The sequence below is a fragment of the Ranitomeya imitator genome, chromosome 1 (genome assembly GCF_032444005.1).
Source record: "Ranitomeya imitator isolate aRanImi1 chromosome 1, aRanImi1.pri, whole genome shotgun sequence".
In the NCBI taxonomy this organism is placed as follows: Eukaryota; Metazoa; Chordata; class Amphibia; order Anura; family Dendrobatidae; genus Ranitomeya; species Ranitomeya imitator.
The window spans coordinates 849885319-849899590 of NC_091282.1; the positions used below are offsets into that span (position 1 = coordinate 849885319).

General features: G+C 46.0%; 1 protein-coding gene and 1 long non-coding RNA gene across 2 annotated transcripts in view; one reads left to right on the top strand and one right to left on the bottom strand.

Moving 5' to 3' along the window:
• The window catches only part of LOC138651341 (uncharacterized), a 960960-nt gene that overhangs the window by 18346 nt on the left and 928342 nt on the right, over positions 1-14272 (bottom strand). The window lies entirely within an intron of this gene.
• Positions 1-14272, top strand: part of LOC138657538 (la-related protein 6-like) — a 32279-nt gene that overhangs the window by 1396 nt on the left and 16611 nt on the right. The window lies entirely within an intron of this gene.

Sequence of the window (14272 nt, forward strand, 5' to 3'; positions counted from 1 at the left end):
TATAACGCTGATTTGTGGTTAAATAGTTTAATGTGTGTTGGGTGGGGTTTATAGCGTTAATGGGTGAGGGGCTGGGATCAGCAGAAGCATCATATATGGTTGAGATTTCAAACTGGCTGAGTTTGTGCGTTCAGTAGATTCTTGGAGGGCATTATGCCGTGTATGTGGCTTCAACAGCACCACCGAGGAGAACATGCAGGGCACAACCACTGGGAACACCTCTTGACATGGCTCCAATGCCTCATCTGTGCTACAGGGACCCCACCAAGGACCCTTCAGCTAAGGATCTGCCCACTTCTGCTGCAGATCTCAGGTCTTGCTGATGCCATGGAAGCTTTCCTCACAGGCCGTCTGTAGCAAAGTGTAGTCCTGCAGTTGGCCAGGTGGCTGGGTCTACTTACTCTCAATATTCAGCTTCCTCCAACCTGGCAGTTAGTGATGAGCGAGTACTCATTGATCGGGTTTTCCCAAGCATGCTCGGCTGGTCTCCAAATACATGTGAGTGCTCGGAGACTTAATTTTTTCAACACATCTGTGTGATTTTTGGCTGCTAGTCAACCTGAGTACATGTGGGGGTTGCCTGGTTGCTAGGGAATCCTCACATGTATTCAAGCTGTCTAGTAGCCACATATCCTGCAGCTGCGTCAACAAAAACTAAATCTCCGAGTACTCGAAGACCACCCGAGCATGCTCGGGAAAACCCGAGAAACGAGTATATTCGCTCATCACTACTGGCAGCGAGTCCATCCATTGAGGTTACAGTCAATGGGACTGCTTTTCTACAAGTGATTCCGGTCTACAAGTGGCACCTGATCCGGTAGGACTGGTGTTTACCAGGCAACAAAGTGGAGTGCTGCAGATGGTTGGTGGATTGCACAGGGTCTGCATGCAGCTGGCAGCAGGCTTCCAGGATGTTCGTCTGGGGTGGAGCTGTGTGGCCTGTTCTGAAGGTATTGGATTGTCCACTGAAGGGTTAAGCTCTGCATAGCAGGATGAGGAACATCTGAATGCTAGAGTTTCCTCTAATGTTTTCAATCATCACTGCAGCCTGTTGATTATCTCGCTCTGTGGTGTCAATCCTCTTCTAGCGTGGATTTCCACTTGGGCAAAATTTAGCTAAGATTTATCATAGGGTAGTATCCTTAGTTGGCTTACTGTGGAGTTGCAGGATTTAGAGAGGGGAATGGAGCTTCTGGAATATTGCTGGGGAGTGTACAGAAGTTACTAAAGTCTTTTTGCCTAAGTAGTGGGCTAACTGGGTTCCCAGTTTGTGTTTCTGGGTGTAATCTCTCAGGGCAGGTTGCCAATCGTATTGTGGGGGAAGCTATAAGTAGGGATAGTGTTTCAGTGTCAGTACGGACAGAGGATGGAAATAAAAATAATTTTGGACAATAGTGCAAAAGGATTTTTTTATTTTATTTTGTGGGTTTTCTCGAAGCCCATTGAAAAAGAAGTAAAGGAAAAAAAATTAATGGACAATTACATGGAAATATTTTTTTTTCTACCTTGGGAGAAATTTTAATCTGGATAATGGAAAAAATAGAGGTAGGTATGAGGAACAGGAGCAGCATAGGTGGTGGCTGATTTTAAAGAAGCATTCCTATCAAAGTTTTTATCCTTTTTAATATATTGCAATCATCCTATTATAATTGACCTCCTGTTTCTACATAGAGCTTAGAAGAGTTCAGCTAATCAGTTTTTAATCACATGATGTCATAGACCTAATGGAGAACAGAAGAACTAGCTGGGTAGAAAGGCAAAATGAGCAATTGCATGCACATGTTTACAATATATTAAGATTATGCAAATTGAGTGGCGGGACCTTTTGCATCGTTTACCTTTCTCAACTTAGTAGTATTGCTGCTTCAGGTGGTACCTAGGAAGGAGCAGAATAAATTGTTTTTCACCATCTATCTTGCCCAAAAAGGAATTTGATAAACAATGGCCTAGTCCTGGACCTCTGCTCCATGGTTTATACCTCTATTGATGTGACAGTTGGTGAACAGTGGGGCGCTTTAAGCAAAAACAGAGTTTGCTTTTCAATTATTGCCCTTTTGTCTCGAGAGTTTATATTTGTTGAGTTGTTTTTGTGATGGCGGTTAATTTATGGATTGGTGCTTTCTAATGGGCTGCTCAACATTGTTCAAAACATTGTCCAAACATTCAGCTAGTTCCTAGAATGGGTATGTGACTTGGATCGCCCCGTCAGGGGTACCGGGTCTTTCGGTTCACAGGGGGGGATGTCACGGTGGCTGACCCAGTCCGTGGCCCTGGGACGTCCGTGTAAAAGGGAAAGGTCTTCACAGGGGAAGTGTTCGTGACGCCACCTGTGGTATTTAGTCAGGATGACCAAAGCTGCTTTAAGAGGTCCGCTGGGGTGATGTTATGGCAGCTAGATGGTATACCTTCCCACAGGTGAACTATGTCCCCAGGGCTTCCCAGTATTTAGATGGTGGATAGTGAGAGGCGCAGTGAAAAACGAGGACACAAGGTTGCAGTCTCTTTACCTTTACTGAAGGCTTCAGCATCCACAGGCCAGGGCACCAGATCACAGGGCAGGCAGAGTCTGGCCGGTTTGGAGGCAAGTCCAGAGTTCCCTTGTCCAGGTAGAAATCAGTAGCCTTCCTCTAGCGCTGCGGTGTTGTAGTCCCTTACTGCTAAGCTTCTCATAAGGTCCTCACAGATGTTATAGATGTTATATATCTCTCTCTCTGTCCTCCGGATAGGATAGGACAAACCCGTATGACCGGTGGCTTGAGGCGTTTTACAGGGACTCTATCATGCCCCAGCCTCTAAGGGGTGCCACATTGCCTCCTGGGTGTAGGGCGGGCAGGTAACGTGAAATTAGCTGTCCTGCCGGCCTCTGGAGCAAGGCATAAAGGATCGTTGCTCCCTCGGTGTTCCGGCTACTGGGATCCTGCGCCTCAGAAGGAGGCAGCCTGTGTAGGGCTCTTCCCCCTCCTGGTATCCACTCCTTTGCTATGACTTCTTTCACCATCTCTGCAAAACAGTTCTCCTTCAGTGTCTCTTTCTGGAAGCTGCAGCTCTCAGGGCATGCACAGCTCTGTGTCCTTCTGTCTTGATCTCTGATAGGATCCCACCCCTGTCAGGGACCAACTACCTGAACAAAGCTCAGCCAGCAACTAACTAACTTTCGCTCCAGGTCACCAGTTTTACCGAAGTGTGAGGAGTGCCCTAATAAATAGGAGCAGAGTGTGAAATGTGTTGCTTGTTTGTGATACCTGGATGCAGTTGTCCTTCTTTGCCTCCAAATGTAACACCACTCCCCCCGAGAGGAGAATGATATTACAGCAACGACCAGGACCCTGGGGCGCTGCACCTTCCCCCCCCCCATTAAATTCAGTACTCCCGGACTGGGAAAAGAAAACAACAATACATTATCAAAAAGACATACAAACTTTTAAATGCTATAAACAAATTAATATAAATTGATGTTTCCCTTTACGGGAGGTGAGAACACTTTGAACGTTGCATAACCAAAAACATATTTTCAATGTAGAATGGGACAATTTAGCAAAACAGTACATTAACGAACTATGAAATGCATTTACCCATACGGAAATACTATCTTAAAACTCCAAAGTGCAAATCAACATTTTATTACTCTTACTCTTCTTCACATGCAGGACTGGCTATCAACCCCCATGGGCTCACTGCATCTTCTTCTCCATCTACTCAAAAGTGCATCAATAAACATTTTTCTATTATCTGTCTCAATTTCAATTTTATTATCATTCTCTATATTTCCAGCTACATACTATCGGCTATGTAAACTCAATTCTATCTATTACATTAACTCTTTAATATACTCTTTCAAATGCAACAGTTAAACATTCCCTTTAAGGGTTCAAACAACTCAATGAGGTAGTTCACTAATACTCAAGTAGTCAAGCATTTACTCTAAAACAGCAGGAACTTTCACGATGACATCAGGAACAGTCTCTCCAAAAAGGTCCTTTTGTAAAACCAGTAGGGAGCACCTTTTAACCCCTTAATGACCGCCAATACGTCTTTTAACTGACCTGAGATATAAGAGAATAGCCTCCCCATACAGGTGACAATCCAGCATCTGTCAGTTGTACACTATAGCTGACAACTTGCTGTACCAGCCACGATCAGTATTTGCACCATCTAAATCTGTTTAACCCCTTAGATGCTGCTGTCAATAGTGACTACATCATTATAAATGGTTAACAGAGCGTGGGGGCTTCTTCTTTGTCCCAATTGGTACCCTCATATCATGATTTTGTTGTCCTGATGTTTGCCATGGCAATTCATGGCCAAATAGTGGCCTTAGAGTCTGACGGCTGTAGTAATCTGTTTAGAAGTTAGAGACATTTAGGTGGTAAAAATACACATTTTCATTTCTGTCATACCACTTTGCATTAATTCCTGTAAAGCACCTGAAGGGTTAATAAACTACCTGACCGCAGTTTTTGATATGTCAGGGGGTGCTGTTTTTAAAATGGTATCACGTTTGTGGGTTTCCCAATATATGGGACCCCTAAAGTCACTTCAAACATGGATAAGTCCCTAAAAAAATAAGTTTTGTAAATTTCTTTGAAAAAATGAAAAATTGCTGCTACATTTTTAAACCTCCTAAACTGCTAACAAAATAAAATAATATTTTACAAATGGTGCTGATGTAAAGCAGACATGTGGGAAATGTTATTTATTAATGGTTTGCTGTGGTATGACCATCTGGACTAAAGGGATAATCATTCAAATTTCGAAAATTGCTAATTTTTTAACATTTTTCTCAAATTTTTGATATTTTTTATAAATAAACACAAAAAATGTTGAACTAAATTTACCATTATCATAAAGTATAATGTGTCACGAAAAAACAATCTCAAAATCACTGGGATTTTTTGAAGCGTTGCAGAGTTATTACCACATAAAGTGACACTGGTCAGATTTCAAAAATTTGGCTCGGTCACTAAGGGGTTAAGAAGGTGCAAACTATTTACAAACAAAGTTCCGATCATGCACAGTTCATGATTCTGCAGTTCTTTATTTTAAATAACTTTGTGCGAACTTGGTGCAAACTTGGAATCCTCCTATAACTGAGGACCCCTTTAAGAAGCAACCCTCGTTGGGTTCAACAAACTTGAAAACAGCAGCAAAAGAATTAAACAACTATATACAGTCATTTTCAGATTTGTGTGGTTCTTTTATAGTAGTTGGCAAGGCATCAGTCCGTAACGAACACTTCCTGGCCTGGGAAGGTTTGTATCAGAGTCCTCATCTGATGCTGTATCAACGTCATTGGTTTCTCTCTCATGTGTGGTCAAGTCATTGGCTGCCTGAGTACGAATGTCCGCTTTAGCATTGGCCACAATGGCAGGTTTGGTAGTAGTAATTATGCACACAGTAGTAGTAGTGTTGGTTTGAGGAGCTGCTGGTTCAGAGACTAGAGGGGTAGTGCTGATAGTCTTAGCTTTGGCACCAGGTGGCGCTACTGCAGGTGCACATCGTTCAACGTTCTTGGCATACCAACCTTTCTCGCTCCAGTGGCGGGTGTATGTCACATGATCCCCTCGATGCAAGTTCCGGTCAGGATGTCCGCCCCGGAGATGGAATTCCACGTTACAGCTGGTGACATAGACTTCTGTCTGCAGTCCCGGCTCCTGAATGAAGCCCCAACCCCTTTTCTGGTGAAAGGCTATTACTATTCCCCGCATCGCGGGATGCGGGTTACTACTATTTTTTTTGTGGGTCGGCGCCTTACGTCGGGCTTCCCGCTCCTTTCTTTCTTTTAAGTGTAAGAGCAGGCATTGTCTATACTCCTCCCAGGTGAGGATTCCAATATAGGCCCCGTCCACCCCATCTCTCGGAGCATGCCATCGGAAGATCACCCCTTCAGGGCTCACGTCCAGTGGTACACCCTCGGTCACCAGGGGCGGGAGTGGTGTCTCGTCAGTGGTGTGGGGAGTTGCTGAAGCTGGAGTGACCGATAGCATTCGGTTGCAGTCTGGAGTAGGAACGGTCACTGAAGCAGGATCAGCAGCTGGGGCAGAGCGGTTGCTGGAGCAGGATAGGCCGCTGGGGCAGGGGCGTTTTCTGTACTTGCATCTGATGTGGTTCATCCGATGCCGGTCCGCTCCACTGATGAGGACGCTGGAGTCTGCTGTTGCCCGGACCGCGATTCTTCCAGCGTGATCTTCCTGCACAGGGCCGACTTCCATTTCTTCACCGCTGTCAGCTCTGCGTCCAGGAGTTGGTGACTCAGCTCCTCCACTGACGACTCCAGGAAGTCCACATCCTCCAGCGGCGGTAGAACCGGGTACTCCTCTGGTGGCTCAAGACGATCTGCTCCTGAGTCTACGGCCGCACATGTACACTTCTTCTTCTTCATTTTCTGGGGGCGGAGCTCCTTCTCCTTGTTCCCGCCATTGCAAATAAGGGGGCAGACCTCCTCGGCTGCTGGGCACGTCCCCATCACGTAGCAGCAGTCGGAGGGGGCGTTCATCACTTCTGGCGCCGTTTTGTTAGTCTTCTCCCATGTTGGCACGCCCTTCTTCTTCTCTGACGCTCCTCGTGGCGCGGTAATGGCGGCGGTTTTGGCGGGACTGTTAAAGCTAGTACTCCCGGACTGGGAAAAGAAAACATCAATACTCAATACATTAGCAGATCTCATCAGTTAATCATTTTTTCAATTATGGGGAGGTCCAGATTAAGAAAATTTAATTGCGGGTAGAATTATGTCTATGGGGCCGAATTATTTTGCAAATTTTGGCATAGAGTAGAATTGTTTTGCAATTTGTCGTCAGTTTTGGGACTCTACAACGTAGGGTCCCTGGGAGAAAGTGATGAGGCAATGGGTTTCCAGCGACATATGTTCCTCCAAACCCGCAGTTGCGACTGGGAATAATGCCAGAAGGCTACATCTTTGGTACCACTAGGCACTTTGAGCTTCAAGAACCTCCTTAGTTGAAATTTTGTTTTTATTGTGTTTGTAATAAAGGCTGTTTGGGCAAATTCAATCCAAAAGACTGGTCTGTCATTCTTTAGGGAATTTTGGGGTAGGTGGGCATGAACCTTAAGGGGTTGGATAATGGCTTTTTTTCTGCAATACAAGAGCTATGCCAAATACATTAATTTTATTCAAAGACTCAATACTTACAGTGCTGCTGACACTTTTTCAGGACTTGTGCAATTTGTCCTGACATACTGGATATCCGCTTCTCGGTCACATCCCTACTGATAACAACTCATTCTTGCCTAATGAGTGCTTGGAGTTTATTCCAATTTCTGTTTTGCTTTTTTTTTTGTCCACCGGTTTTTTTTTTTTTTTTTTTCTGGAGTGACCAGAAGCAATGTTCATCAGTTTGGGAGAAGTTGCTTTTGGAGGACGTTTAGATACAATTTTTTATTAATGGCAATATTCTTAGGAAAAATTGAGTGATTCCACTTTTTTGGATAACCTGCAGCCCTACATATGAATGGTCTTGGGCGGCCATTTTCCTGAAGCCAGGATGCAAACTCTGCTTTGGGAAAATGGCCGCCGCGATCTCCATCTGCGCACGGGCGGCATCCCGCGGCCATTTTCCTGAAGCCCCGTGCAGCAGAGCACTCCATCTGCGCACGCGCGGCCTCAGGAAGATGGCCGCCCCCACCGATGACAAGGGTAATAGCGCAGATCGCGCGCTTTTTCTTCACCTGCGCGCAGTGGATTCGGCACTTGGACATGCGCACACCACTACGCCACCAACGTAAAGCTGGGGAAGAAACAGCGATGTCACCACGCCCACCCGACCTGACCAGCCTGATTGACAGGCGAAAACGGCGACTTTGGTAATGTATTTCGCAGCATAGGTGGGGAATCAGGGTACACTACATACACTATTGTAACGCACAGCGCAGGCCCTATTTAACAGTATTTTTATCTCAATCTGAAAAGACAGGGTGACTGGTTCCCTTTAACTGATTGAGATAGTGCCATATTTTAATAAATCAGGCTTTTATGAACTTGGCAATACCAAATGCTTTTTTTTTCTTTACAGGGGAAAGGGTGGGGAGATTTTAAGTTTTTGTCTTTTTATAATTTTTCAATTTTTTTTTTAGTCACCTTGGGAGAATTGAATATATCATTGTTTGATCGCTTATACTATATACTGCAATTCCACAATATATAATGAAAATCTCAGCTTGCGATGGGGCTCAGCTTATGACTATTACAGTGACTGAGATCTTCAGCAAAACCCTGGCTTTCATATTAACCTACTGCCACCCCACAATTGTGTCGCAGGGAGCCAGTGAGTACGGGCACATGAGTGCTTTCCATAAGAAAACTGACATACGATAAAATGATTAACAGCCATCGTCAGAACTCTGCTCCATCTGTGTCTGTTAAAGACTCCTTCCTAAAGGGTGAATGTCATTTTTCAGGAAGGGGTTGATTTTTTTTCATGAGCAGAATTGACTGTGCTATGTTTTGTAATTTATCTGATCTCTTTCCATAACAATCTGGAGCAGTGTTTTCCAAACCCTATCCTCATGCCCTCCAATACATCATGTTTTCAGGATTTCCTTAGTATTGCACAGGTGAGAGAACCTGTGTCAGTTTCTGATGCCTTTTAAAGAAGTTGTCTACTACTTGGACAATTTCTTCTCATACCCTCGCTTGGCCCCATAAAATAATAAACTTTATACTCCCCTCCCATGCCAGTGCCGTTCCCGCGGTCTCAGCAGTCGCTCTCGTGCGGTTATGACATGTGATGCTGGTGCCCAATCAGGGATGGCATTACTGTCCCCCCTCCCTCACCTTCAGATAAATTGAATATGGAGAGGAAGTCTGAGATCAGCTGCAGCTCGGACTTCCTCTTCATGGTCGATTTTGTTTAAAGGTGGGGACAGTGACACCAGCGCTGATTGGGTGTCATAACACGGCACGAGCGCCCTGGGGAGAGCGACTACTGACACTGCGTGTTGTGTTCCATGAATGGGAACAACCTGTAATATACAGCACAGACCAAAAGTCTGGACACACCTTCTTATTTAAAGATTTTTCTGCATTTTCATGACTATGAAAATGGTAAAATCAAACTGAAGGCATCAAAACTATGAACGAACACATGTGGAACTATATACTTAACAAAAAGGTGTGAAACAACTGAAAATATCTTATATTCTAGGTTCTTCAAAGTAGCCACCTTTTGCTTTGATGACTGCTTTGCACACTCTAAGCATTCTCTTGATGAGCTTCAAGAAGCAGTCACCGGGAATGGTCTTCCAACAATCTTGAAGGAGTTCCCAGAGATGCTTAGCACTTGTTGGCCCTTTTGCCTTCGCTCTGCAGTCCAGCTCACCCCAAACCATCTCGATTGGGTTCAGGTTTGGTGACTGTGGAGACCAGGTCATCTGGCATAGCACCCCATCACTCTCCTTCTTGGTCAAAGCTTGGAGGTGTGTTTGGGGTCATTGTCATGTTGAAAAATAAATGATGGTCCAACTAAACGCAAACCAGATGGAATAACATGCCGCTGCAAGATGCTGTGGTAGCTATGCTGGTTCAGTATGCCTTCAATTTTGAATAAATCCCCAACAGTGTCACCAGCAAAGCACCCCACACCATCACACCACCTCCTCCATGCTTCATGGTGGGAACCAGGAATGTAGAGTCCATCCGTTCACCTTTTCTGCATCGCACAAAGACACGGTGGTTGGAACCAAAGATCTCAAATTTGGACTCCTCAGACCAAAGCACAGATTTCCACTGGTCTAATGTCCATTCCTTGTGTTCTTTAGCCCAAACAAGTCTCTTCTGCTTGTTGCCTGTCCTTAGCAGTGGTTTCTTAGCAGCTATTTTACCATGAAGGCCTCCTGCACAAAGTCTCCTCTTAACAGTTGTTGTAGAGATGTGTCTGCTGCTAGAACTGTGTGGCATTGACCTAGTCTCTAATCTGAGCTGCTGTTAACCTGCAATTTCTGAGGCTGGTGATTCGGATAAACTTATCCTCAGAAGTAGAGGTGACTCTTGGTCTTCCTTTCCTGGGGCGGTCCCCATGTGAGCCAGTTTCTTTGTAGTGCTTGATGGTTTTTGCCACTGCACTTGGGGTCACTTTCAAAGTTTTCCCAATTTTTTTCGGACTGACTGACCTTCATTCCTTAAAGTAATGATGGCCACTCTTTTTACTTTACTTAGCTTTTTTTTGCCATATTACAAATTCTAACATTCTATTCAGTAGGACTATCAGTTGTGTATCCACCAGACTTTTGCATAACACAACTGATGATCCCAACCCCATTTATAACGCAAGAAATCCCACTTATTAGACCTGACAGGGCACACCTGTGAAGTGAAAACCATTCCCGGTGACTACCTCTTGAGGCTCATCAAGAGAATGCCAAGAGTGTGCAAAGCAGACATCAAAGCAAAAGGTGGCTACTTTGAAGAACCTAGAATATAAGACCTATTTTCAGTTGTTTCACACTTTTTTGTTAAGTATATAATTCCCCATGTGTTAATTCATAGTTTTGATGCCTTCAGTGTGAATATACAATTTTCATAGTCATGAAAATACATAAAAATCTTTAAATGAGATGTGTCCAAACTTTTGGTCTGTACTGTATATTTCTTTGTGTTAGTGTTTTCCTCCAATCAGAAAAATTCCCTGTTGTTGCTAGGCAGAATTACTGTGTAAGCTTGTCCCTATGTCCCTCCCGTAGTTGGGCTCTGTATTAGGTTGCTCCACCTTTCTTCCTCAGTTGCGCCTTGAGTAATGGCTGCTGTAGACTAATGTGTACTGCCCTGTACAGATTACTCATTTTTACGTACTGTTCATTGTAACTAATACAAGATTTTGGAAGAAAACAGCATTTTCTCCTGGTCTTTCTACAGTTGCACTGCCGGTGGCGTTAAACTGTCTGCGGATGCCTAGTGGTGTGAATACGAGTTACATAATTATCTAAAAAGTTGTTAATAAGAATGCTTGGGACTGTAACAACTCTGCTGGCATCACGGCATGGCCTCTCATCTCTCACACTATCTTACCCACTGCTCAAGGCCATGATGTGGTTTCTGTTTCATGCCAGCTCCATGTTCTGTCTCTCTGCTCTATGCATGCTTCCTGGCTGTGTGCATAGGGGGCCGGCGCCTGAACTCTCTGGTTCTTATAGGAATCAGGTGCATCTGTCTAATCTGTTCCTGACCAATTACCAAGAGGCCTCCAGTATATAGTGCAGCTCCACCCTGTGGTCTGGTCCTGTGCAATGTGTTAGCTCAGTTAGTGTTTAGCTGCTGAGTTTGCCAGGCCTTGCTCTGAGTTACTCCCTCTATGGAGGCTTTTCTCTGTGCTATTGCCTTGATCTTGTTGTCCGCCCTCCAGGAGGCAGGATATCCTGGTCCCTGTGTCTTTGTCCTTGTGTCTTGTTCCAGTGCCTTGTCTGTACTTTGTCCTATCTCGGTCTCCTTGTCTGTGGCTTCCTTCCCTGCTGTGTCTTTCCTTGTGTTCTCAGTCTGCTTACGCTCCGCACTCTTGCGGCTCTGCCTGCTCTGTTCCTTTGTGGCTTGATCTCTACTCCGCACTCCTGCGGTTCTGCTCCATTTTGCTCTGCTCCGCTCCCGTTGCTGCACTAATCTCTTGCTGCAGCTTCTCTCCACAATCCTTGCGGTTCCACTCTGCTTAGCTTCTGCAGTATCTCTTGCTGCAGCTCCTCTCCACATTCCTTGTGGCTCCGCTCTGCTTAGCTTTTATTGCTGTGCTATCTCTTGCTGCTCTACCTCTCCTATTCGCAGCCTTGCAGTTCTCTTCCAGTCTGAACAGGTCCCAACCTGTTCCCTCTTCTTTCATAATACATTTCCATATCTGCACCTCCAGTGTGAACAGGTCCCTAGCTGTTCCTCCTAACTACATATCCGTACCTGCACCTCCAGTGTGAACAGGCCCCTACCTGTTCATTCATACACCACATCAATCAGTCCTGTGTTCTCTGCTGTGCCTTCCTATCCAGTGTTCCTGCCAGTCCAGCCGTTCCTGCCGTGCCTTCCAGTCCTGTGTTCCTGCCGTCCTAGCCAGTCCTGTTTCCTGTGTTCCCTGCCAGCCCTGTGTTCTCTGCCGTGTTCTCTGCCAGCCCTGTGTTCTCTGCTGTGTCTCTGCCAGCCCTGTGTTCTCTGCCAGCCCTGTGTTCTCTGCCGTGTCTCTGCCAGCCCTGTGTTCTCTGCCAGCCCTGTGTTATCTGCCGTCTCTGCCAGCCCTGTGTTATCTGCCATGCCAGCCTACTCGTCTGAGTTCCATCCGTGCTCTTCTGCCAGTCCTGCCTAATGGCCGCACCAATCCTGGTGTTCCTGTCTCCCAAGTGGGATCAGCAGCCACAGCCAGACACCACCCTGGAGTAGCACCTGGCAGCTGCCTGCTGCACAAGCCTGACCTCACCATCAGAGGCTCCAGTGAAAACCCAGGCAGCTGTCATAGTCACGCCCCTTCCAGGGTAGTCTGGTTTGTGGCACAGTGGGGCCACATACCCCCCGAGCTCACGCCCACCAGTCAGGGCGTGAGCGTGACGGATTTACAGCAATTCGGTAGAGGCAGAACACCGTGGGAACGACACCTGTATGGGAGGCGAGTATGAGCTTTATTATTTTCTGGGGGAAAACTTTTTGATCAAGAAGGGGTTGCCCTAGTAGTGGACAACTCCTTTTAATAATAATAATAATTCCATCATCTGTGCAATACATGTTGGGGGCCAATAGGACTGGAGTTTGGGAAACGCTGATCTAGAGTTAATGCAAATTGCCACGAAAAATGAAGTCACAAACGTTTGTGAAAACCGAAATTTGTCAGTCTCGTAACTTTAGGTCATGACCGTATGTACATAGATTATTGAAGTTTTATCTGCTGCCAACATTTTTTTTTCAGAAGCCTTGCATAACCATACTATGTCATTAGAATTGTAATAGATATGTCTGCAGCCCATAATGCAAAGATAAATACATGAACAGCATTCACAGTGAATTGTAAAATGACACAGTTCTCACAAACTTTGCAGCTTTCTGCCTATGCAGTGTGTAGACAAAAAAACTGTCAATCGGTTTTAAGGGGATAATCTTGTAAGCAGAACATGAATATGGAGGATTACATGGCAGCACTAGTCCTCACAGGTAAAATATCATGCTTGGAAGTGTTTTATCAAAACTAGAGCAAGCAGTCCAGTAAATGCCAGTACTGGAATTGTGGTCTATGTCCCTACATTATGCTGCACTCAGATGAGATGGCAAAAACCTTGTGACGCATTCTCTTTAAAGAAAATTCCATCTTACAGTTTTGTTAAAGTTGTTTCCTGATATTCCCTGTCCATTCCTTCACTTAACATTAATTTAAACCCTTAATTGTGGAGTACTTCAAAAAAATCTTTATTCGGATTCCCATGACAGCACTACGAGAGAGGGGATCCGCCCTTCAGGAACAGGAAACCTACAGATACAAAAGGGCGGCACCTCTCCCCATGCATCAGTTGGTTTCCTGTTCCTGAAGGGACAGGATCCTACAGATGAATCTCGTAGAAAGGATCCCAGGCCGTCCGGTCGATTCAGGTAGCGGGGGGGTCTCCTACCTCGGCCGGTGCGGAATCCCCTGGAAGACGTCACGGTGGTCCTGGCTGGAAGGAACGTCAGTGACGTAGACAGCAGGGAGCAGAGTCCGGAGGATTCCTGATCTTCTTCAGCGCCGGCGCCGGTAAGTATAGCGCTCCTTCGGTCCATGTGGTGGTGCAGCGCGGTGGTGAGGTAGCGGTGCCAGGAGGGGAACGCTATCCGGAGCGCTGCTGAGTGCTCTTCGGCGTCCTGCATCGCTCTCAGCATTAGCTGGAGCGTTTCCGGGTGCAGTGACGTCGAGGGGGCGGAGTCAGCAGGCGCTTCCGGGTCACTGGGGAACTGCGCATGCGCAGTTCATCAAGATGGCGGCGCCCATCGATCCTGAACGCCGGACTCCTCACACACTGCGCTGACCCCCCAGCTGTAGCCTCATCAGCAGGAACCAATGAGAGTGGCGCCAGGCAGCCTGCTGACCGGATCTGAGGGGGATTTAAGCAGGAGCTGGATTTAGAGCTCTGCCTTTGGTCACATCTACATCATGGAGAGTGATGGTGAGCGGCAGCTTCAGCTGCCGGAGGAGGTGCGACAAAAGCCCACGGAGAAGGAGCATGCCAGGAGTGACCAGTCCAGCCGTAAAAGCTCGTCCAAGCAGGGATCTAGAGCATCGACTGGCAAAGAACCCCCTCGTGTTCCGGTACCTTTTTTGGCGTACACTGG